This window comes from Ischnura elegans, chromosome 1 (assembly GCF_921293095.1).
Source record: "Ischnura elegans chromosome 1, ioIscEleg1.1, whole genome shotgun sequence".
NCBI classification, from domain to species: Eukaryota; Metazoa; Arthropoda; class Insecta; order Odonata; family Coenagrionidae; genus Ischnura; species Ischnura elegans.
The window spans coordinates 163926115-163934843 of record NC_060246.1 but is presented as its reverse complement, the minus strand read 5'-3'; the positions used below and the strand labels follow the sequence as shown (position 1 = coordinate 163934843).

Here is an 8729-nt window from a genome sequence, read left to right as displayed (position 1 = left end):
ATTAATACCCTCACTCACACTAAATAGCATTTTGTCATTCACACTAAATTACACAGTCACACTCATTAACACTTTAACACTAAATATATATACCCTCACTCACGCAGAATAGCATAACCTAAAAAACGCGAAATAAATTACCCTCATTCACACTAAATCGCATAACCATTCTCATTCACACTAAATGACATTGCCATTCGCACTAAATTACATACCACTCTCATTCAAATTATATTAATACCCTCATTCACGCAAAATCACGTGCCTTCATTCACACTAAATCGCACGCTCTCATTCATTCTAAATTACACCCTCTCAATCACAGTAAATCACATATTGTCATTCACACAAAATCATACTCATCAAATAAATACAACATGGCATTTACATTTGAAATAGACAAAAAAAATAAAATCAAGCTCTTCAGAGTACAGGTCGCCATTCTTCATGTCTTGAGTCTTCAAATAGTTCCTCTTGTGTCTTCTCTCTTGATGCTTCAGCTCTTCATAGCTCACACTGTACAATTGCTGTTACTTTTGCGGAGTTCCTGTGTCACTCACTACACTGAAGTCCATGTACGCGCAGTCCACGTCAATGTTATTCCTAAATCTGCTGTTTCTACGTCGGTGAATTGAAGCTGCTGTACTCCCCCTATGAAAAGAACAACGGCTGATATAGAACTCAACATTAAGATAGGTCTTCGTTATATATAAAAAATAATATTTCTCGTGATAGCCTTGTTGAAATTAATTGAAAATAATGTAAAGGATTTAATTTACAAGATATCATTTCATCAATAACGGTATCAGTCAAAATTGAAGAATGCTTATTTCGTGTCATTGCTGAGTTTTAGGCCCTATTAAAGTATTTTTACTGTCTAAAATTAAAAATTAATCATTCTCCGGAAGAAAAGAAAAATAAACAGGAGGTTTAAAGAACTGGGTGAAAATATTTGCGAACATATAATTTTGTCAAATGGGACATGCATGATAACAGGTGACAGACGTGAAAAAAAACATTCTCAGGATTAAATGAGCACGGACCATGAGACTGATCTGTTGAACCGAAGTCTTCTGAAAATACGCAAGGAGGACTCTGAGATAAAATATTTATTGATGCCAAAATATACGACTCTATGAAATAGAGTTGAACACATAAATGATGTGCACAAGCATTTATTCAGACCTTTTTAAAACTTGCACTCTAATCTATAATCCGCGTTATGAAGCATGACGTTGGAAAAACTGAGTTCGCCGCAAGTAAATGGTAAATCGTCCTATAAAGCATTTCCTTATCGAAAGAAGAGGTAATTTGGACCAAATAAAAACTGAAATACTGCAGAATCATCTGAACGACAGAAAAAACACACAACTAGGAGCTATACCCCTTTAAATTAGGATATAATTATGCAATGTTAATGATACAATTTCAGGTAACCATAATGCTTTAATTTCATTGTCGGGAAAAGTGGCTAAACTTTCACCCAATGCTACGAGATAGGCCGAAAAGGATTGGAAGGAAATAAAAACAGAGGATTAGCGATCTCCGATGTCATAATTTTGCAAGTCCATTTGGAATGGAAGTGGACGATGCAGAAAGATAACGGCTTATCTGTTTCGGACATGTCAATAGGATGGGTAACATCATATGCCCCAGAAAGACATTGGAATGGACAATTACAGAAAAACTGAATATTGAAATTGAATTGAGAACAAGTAATACATGAATGAGAACAATGGATCTCTAGGCGGGAAAACGACGACAGTCATTAAGAACCTTAAGTATATATAACAATTTGACAGGAAAACTAGTTGGTGAACAAGCAAATCTTGAGCCTCGAAGTACTGGGAATGTTAAATGATTACCGCAAAAGACCACAGAGACGTATGAGAATTGTATGAGAATGTGCACAAAGTTGATTTTCATTTGTTGTGATGCCGCAGTTCTTTTGTCATTGTTCAAAACACGGCCCGCACCACTTACTAGAGACTTCCCCTCCACCCCCTCTCCTCCCTTGGCAAAGACTTTGCTCCCACTGGCAAGATCTAGCCTCTGAATAAATGTACTTCAGCGGCGCCGCGGTGCGAGGTGGCGCCCTGAGGGATGGATTGCATTACGACGGACGATATCTCGTAAACGCTTAGAGATACGTCAACACAAACAGAAAATCGGCCCAGAAGGACTTCACCTTTACGTTTTACATAAGAATAGCACTTTTTCGCCCCCAAAAACTCAATTGAGCGTCCTTAGTGCTTAGGGTCTTTGGGGCACGGGTTGCCGTTATTTTAAAGTAACCAAATTTTAACACGTGAATATAAACCTCATTTGAATCATTTTGAGACTAGGAAAACATAACTTTTCGCAATTCTAAAAAATAAGGGCTGGCCTAGTGTACACTGTCCCCCATTATTTTTAATGTTTACATCGAGAAAGCCATCAATTAAATCAAAGGGAAAGCTTTTGGTGTCAATATAAACGGAGAAAAAAATTAGATTTGCTGACGACATTGCACTCATAAACAGGGAAAGATTTGCAGACGACTTAACAAATATCGAAAGAACAATGACCATATATATGAGCTGAAAATCAACAAAAAGAAGAGTGAATTGCATCAAAAGAGAGGAGGCTAAGGCACACATTAAATTAGGAAAACATAAGCTTTAAGAGATGAAAGGGTTTTCTTATCGGGGGAGCCGAATTACCAACAATTTACGAAGCAAGAAAGAAATACGCTGGTATCCAATTTTTTTAATTGCCTAAATCAAAACATTATTACTCCTGGAGTACGCATTTCACGCTTTTAGAAATTTAAAATACGACATCTATTTTACGCGATTAAATGAAAAGTGAAAATTTTCAAGCGCGCGAAAACTCGACGAATAAGAATGAAATCTAGGAAATGTCCTGGTGACGTCATTCTGGATCCTGCTGCCGCCGTTTGAGGCCACCTTGGTGCGAAGCTAAGCGCCGAAAGATGCAGGTTGCTAGCAGGTAGCGCTTGGCTTAAATAAGGATTACTAATACCCAATCAAACTAAGGAAACTTTCTGATCATAGGCAGTTTAAATAGGTGATTATTAAGAGATGTTTCCCTAATATCTGTGACTCATACATGCATTCGTAATCTCAGACGATGTAAAACTCCTGACTACTCGTATAGAATCTGGGTCCCTGTGACGCCACGTGGAGTGGAATCGCATGGGCGCCAGTCTGGCCTTTTTCAAATGAGGTTAAAATTGACCATTGCAATTCGTCTGAATTGGTATTTCTAAAACCAAATAATTTGTATATTATGAATACACTGATATATGTCGCAAAGGGGTGGATAGAGAGCATTAAGGGGACTACTTGTGACATCATCCCTTCCGCCAGCGTTCTCATCCCTCCCTTTCGCATCCCCTCTTTGATAGCAATTCGCCCTTTCGACCCCCGTACTTCCTTTAAAACATGAGATTCGATTGAAGGGCCTCTCCTTGACCTGTACCTCGTCGGTCTGCGCCATCGCAAGACCCGCGACTCTTCCTCCTATTCCCCGCGACTTCCGCCGTGCTCCGAACATCGTATTGCTATGTACGTACACTAAATATCGGCCAACCTATCAGTAACTTTTATTCCTCCCTTAATTTCAAGACGAACGTAATGTTTTGGTAACGAATCCTAATCAATGCCTTTCGCTTTCTTTGATGAAGGAAACTACCAATAGTCAGAAGAATAGCGCAGGCAAAGAGAGCTTTTCATGAAAAGAAGAATCTTCTTACAGCTGAGAATACAATCATAGAAGTAAGGAAACAATTCATCAGATGTTACATCCGGAGTATGTTCCTGTATGGAAGCGAGGCTTTAGCTTTGACAGCAGCAGAGAAGTCAAGAGTGGAAGCATTCGAAATGCGGTGCTACAAAAGAATGATGAAGATATAAAATGGATATACTGTGTAAGCACCGAGGTAGTGCAAAGAGTAGTGAAGAAAAGAGAAGTCTCCTAAAAACCTAAAGCAGAAGACGGGACAACTTAGTTGGCCACATTTTGAAACATGATGGCCTGAGGAAGACAATCTTAAAAAGAAGGTGGAAGGGAAGATGGGCATGGGACGGCCCCGAGTGAGTTACATAGAATAGAATTTAAAGAATGTAAAATAGAAGAAATACGTCGCCATGAAAAGGTTAGCAGATAGGAGAGAGGAATGGAGAGCTGCGTCAAACCAATCTTAGGTTTGTTGACTAATGATGATGATTTGTCGACGATTAGTCATTTATTTTCACCAGCAATATACCGCATGGAAAGGAAAAGTAAGTACATTTAATTTATGACCGATCTTCAATAACCGGAGAAAGGTATGTGTTCAAAAAAATAAATGCATCGTGTTAAGCTTTAATACTTAATATTCAGTTTCATTCACAGCTTTCAAAATCCATCTAATAGAAGAATGCCGTAAAACTAGTAAAATTGTACAGCAAGAAGACGAAAATCCAAGTCACAAGGGAATGAGAATTTGTCAAGGAAGAGCCAACGATCTCGGGTGAAGCCTCAAACCTCACAGAGGACATAAGAATAAAACTCAAGAGAGTGAAAACGGAACCACATAAGCGATTTTCTATGGCAATGACGAAGTCCCATGGAAAACATGATTCTACCCACGGAATTTTGAGGTGATGAATCATTTCTAGGAACTGTGCACAAAATGCAATGCTAAGAGAGGCAATAACTGAAATATTCCAAATAAAAACGAAGACTAACTCAAGAAACGCAAAGAATACCCGAGTGAATAAAGAGCGATACGACGAAAAAAAATGATAGAAGAGGAAGGTGTCACAGAAAAGTTCGGTAAGGGAGTCAACATATAAACATTTGACGCAGGAATGTAAGCCAGCAAAATATAAGGAATTAGGGGTAGGTATTTATGCATAGGAAATTAAAACTGTAGGAGGGAAGTATTGAATACAGATTTACAAAAAAATGTGTTCGTCTGAAGATATTCCAAATGATTTTGACAAGAACTACATCATTCCAAAAAAGAAAGGAGGAGAGATGTCTGAAGATTTTAGGGTCAAGAGCCTAACGTCATACAATAATGATAGAAGAATGACTAGAGATATTGACTAAGGAGCTTATTCGTTTATGAGGGCGAGACATGGGCGTCGACAGGAGCATGAGAAGGAAAGCAGCCCAGAACACAAGCAAGCCAGGAAGCATTTCATCAGATACTTATTACTTATGGAGTTTGTTTCCACAAGATAACATACCGTTGATACCGCCACAGCATCAGAGAATTCAAAATTGTAATCATTCGAAATGTAGTGCTACGGTAGATTGAAGTAGATCAAGTGGATTAACCAAGAACAATGAGGATGTGCTAAGGGAAGTTGGAATTAAATGTCTTTTGAAAACATTAAGGAGAAAACGAAACTATTTAATCGACACATCATTAGGTATACTGTCAGAATGAAGACGATCGTTGAAGAACAAGTGGACAAAAAGGAGGGTAAGGGATGGCTCCGAAAAAATTACACAGGACAATCCATTAAGGATGCAAAAGACAAGTTATACTTATACATCAACAGAGTAGCAGATGAGACAGCGAAATATGAAGCTCCGTCATACCAATAATCGGATTGATAACACATGATGAAAATTATGATGAAAAAATGAAAGAGGCGGGGAAAGAGCGAGGGAATGATTTTTTACCGACGGATTTCACGTCGAAGAAGTTGATCAAATGTCATTCAAAAAAATCTGTGGCTAATACAGGTCTATTTCTTTTAATTTTAATGATGCTGAGGAAGTACCCTCCTGACTTAACTATAATTCACTATAATTTTCAATCGATAACGCGAGAATAATGGCTATAAAATCAGGTGCGAAAGTGTTTTTGGGAAAAATAATTTAAGAGTTTTGCGAAAAACGAACTGAAAATTTCAAGAAAAAATACAAATTATTGCTTGTCAAATTTTCATGCAGAAAATTTGACAAGCAATATTTGAAAGCTAGCAATCGTTATACATGGAAATTCAATAGGTAGTAATTTTGCTGTTTGGTGAATTTCGTATTTCTCATCGACCAATGCTCATTATTAGCGAGAAATGATTCAGAACACATTAACACTACGAAGCTTGTGGTAAATAGGATTTCGGATGTTGACACTGGCTGAATTAAAATTAGTAAAATAGACGATTACCACAAATAACAATGTACAATGACTGGAGATATTAAAAGAATAATAAGTATCCTTGTTAAAATATTACTATTTCTTTGATTTTCTAACGTCGCTAGGCACTAATAAAACGATAAAACTATATATTTTGGTGGAAGTCTCCGTTTAATAAACCAATGCATCAATCGCGATTTACCAGATCTAACTTATAAGAAAAATAATAAAACCGAATTTAATCCTAATGGAACAGAATCCTTTCCTTTTTTATAATTACAACACACTTTTTAAATAGTGAAAGGGCCAATAGAAAAGACGAAATGAAATGATTTTCTTACCGTTTGGCGTGGTCAGTGCACCGCCAGCATCTGGATTGGAGCGCTTTTCCACCACCATCCTGTCCACATCGTCCGAGATGACTTGCGCCTGAAGAGAGATTAAAGTTCACAGATTAAATTCTCTCGTCGATTTACAAGTACTGCAGCAAATCGATTTCAAATGCAAGAGGGTAAATGTACTCAGGAAAGTGTTTAAAAAACCAATTGTTGAAACACACAGGACTCCTAATATCGGCCAATGTTTGAAAAACTCCATTTTACTTATAAATTAAGAAATATCTTTAGAATCGATTTGAATAACAAATATTATTCAACGTACAATTTATAAAATAGTAACAAATAAGAACACTGAGAGGCAAAATTCATATTCTGTCTGGCGTGAGGAAAAGTAAATTATTTCAGTAGCTTGAAAACAAATTGAACGTATTCACACAAATTGAAAACATTCTATTTGAAAAAGGACTTTCAGAAGTTTTTACGGAAAGAATTGAAATAATCAAAAGGAAATGGAAATACATCACAATACGGCAGATTAAGGCAATAATTGATACGGCAGATTAAGGCAGTGCTTGAAAATTCTGAAACTTAAAAAATGAAAAAAGCATCACGCGAAGCAAAGAGTTATATTCACCATAGTAAAGATCCTAAACTTGTTTGTAAGAAAAGATACAAAACAGAACGGAAAATGGTGATTTATATAATTTAATATAAATGAGATATATATATATATATAATCAAAATGGCAGATTATTCAATATGCAAAGTGATTTTAGAATAAATTAAAGTTATTATGATACAGAAAATTTTTATTTAAATATTTGGAACTGATTGAAAATAAACTGAAAGCAATTGGATGGTCTGAACTATTTATGAGCATAATTTCATATCATCTAATTGCATGCATGCAAATTTCGCTTCTAACGGTGAATCAGATACAGTGAAATTAAGATTAGAACATAGAAAAAGGTCGAATTAAAAAGACATAAAACACTTTGGACCAAATTACAACTAGGCGGGAATTCACGGTAATTATATTGCTGAAGATAACTGAATAACCCCGGTAGTGCGATTAAAAATTCAGAATGGCCTAAACTAAAAACTACAATTGAAAAATATTTTAAAACTTCGTTATTACCGTATTCAGTGGAGAGAATTTCCGGACAGACACATCCTTGATCGGGTGTCTGATGCTATCTTTAGGGATGTCTTCATTTCTTCGGCCCCGGGGATGCCTTGAGTCTAGTGAGAGAGCGGGTTAGTACATACAAAAAAATAATGACCCTTCCCCCAAGGAATAGCATACGCCCCACCACAATACACGGGAAGTCACCATGACACGAGGAGGAAATTACCACTTTTCCATCCAGGTGACGCATTTCATCCCCGTATACTGCAATGGTATTGGCCGAATGCCAAACCTTGGTTCGACACAAAAAAAACTAAAATTAACGCAAGCTAAAAATCCTAGCCTTACTCGACGCAATGATCATAGCCCTAAAGGCCCAAAAGCTAACCTAGTTGTGAAGCTGGGGTCCTCTTCGCGTGAAGTTCTGATGACCTAGACCCTGGGGAGAGAGGGAGAGAGTACATACAAGGAAAATAAATGACCCTTCCCCCAAGGAATAGCATACGCCCCACCACAATACACGGGAAGTCACCATGACACGAGGAGGAAATTACCACTTTTCCATCCAGGTGATGCAGTTTCATCCCCGTATACTGCAATGGTATTCGGCGAATGCCAAACCTTGGTTCGACACAAAAAAACTAAAATTAACGCAAGCTAAAAATCCTAGCCTTACTCGACGCAACGATCACGGCCCTAAAGGCCCAAAAGCTAACCTAGTTGTGAAGCTGGGGTCCTCTTCGCGTGAAGTTCTGATGACCTAGACCCTGGGGAGAGAGGGAGAGAGTACATACAAGGAAAATAAATGACCCTTCCCCCAAGGAATAGCATACGCCCCACCACAATACACGGGAAGTCACCATGACACGAGGAGGAAATTACCACTTTTCCATCCAGATGACGCAGATTCATCCCCGTATACTGCAATGGTATTGGGCGAATGCCAAACCTTGGTTCGACACAAAAAAACTAAAATTAACGCAAGCTAAAAATCCTAGCCTTACTCGACGCAATGATCATAGCCCTAAAGGCCCAAAAGCTAACCTAGTTGTGAAGCTGGGTCCTCTTCACGTGAAGTTCTGATGACCTAGACCCTGGGGAGAGAGGGAGAGAGTACATA

The 8729-nt window shown here is 37.8% G+C and overlaps 1 long non-coding RNA gene across 1 annotated transcript; it reads right to left on the bottom strand.

The window, feature by feature from the left end:
* Positions 1-570: 570 nt before the first annotated feature.
* Positions 571-7780, bottom strand: LOC124153951. The gene is made up of 3 exons (XR_006863798.1): positions 7619-7780; positions 6484-6571; positions 571-651 (listed from the first exon to the last, which is right to left on the bottom strand). It is a non-coding gene; the product is annotated as an uncharacterized LOC124153951 (long non-coding RNA).
* Positions 7781-8729: the final 949 nt, after the last annotated feature.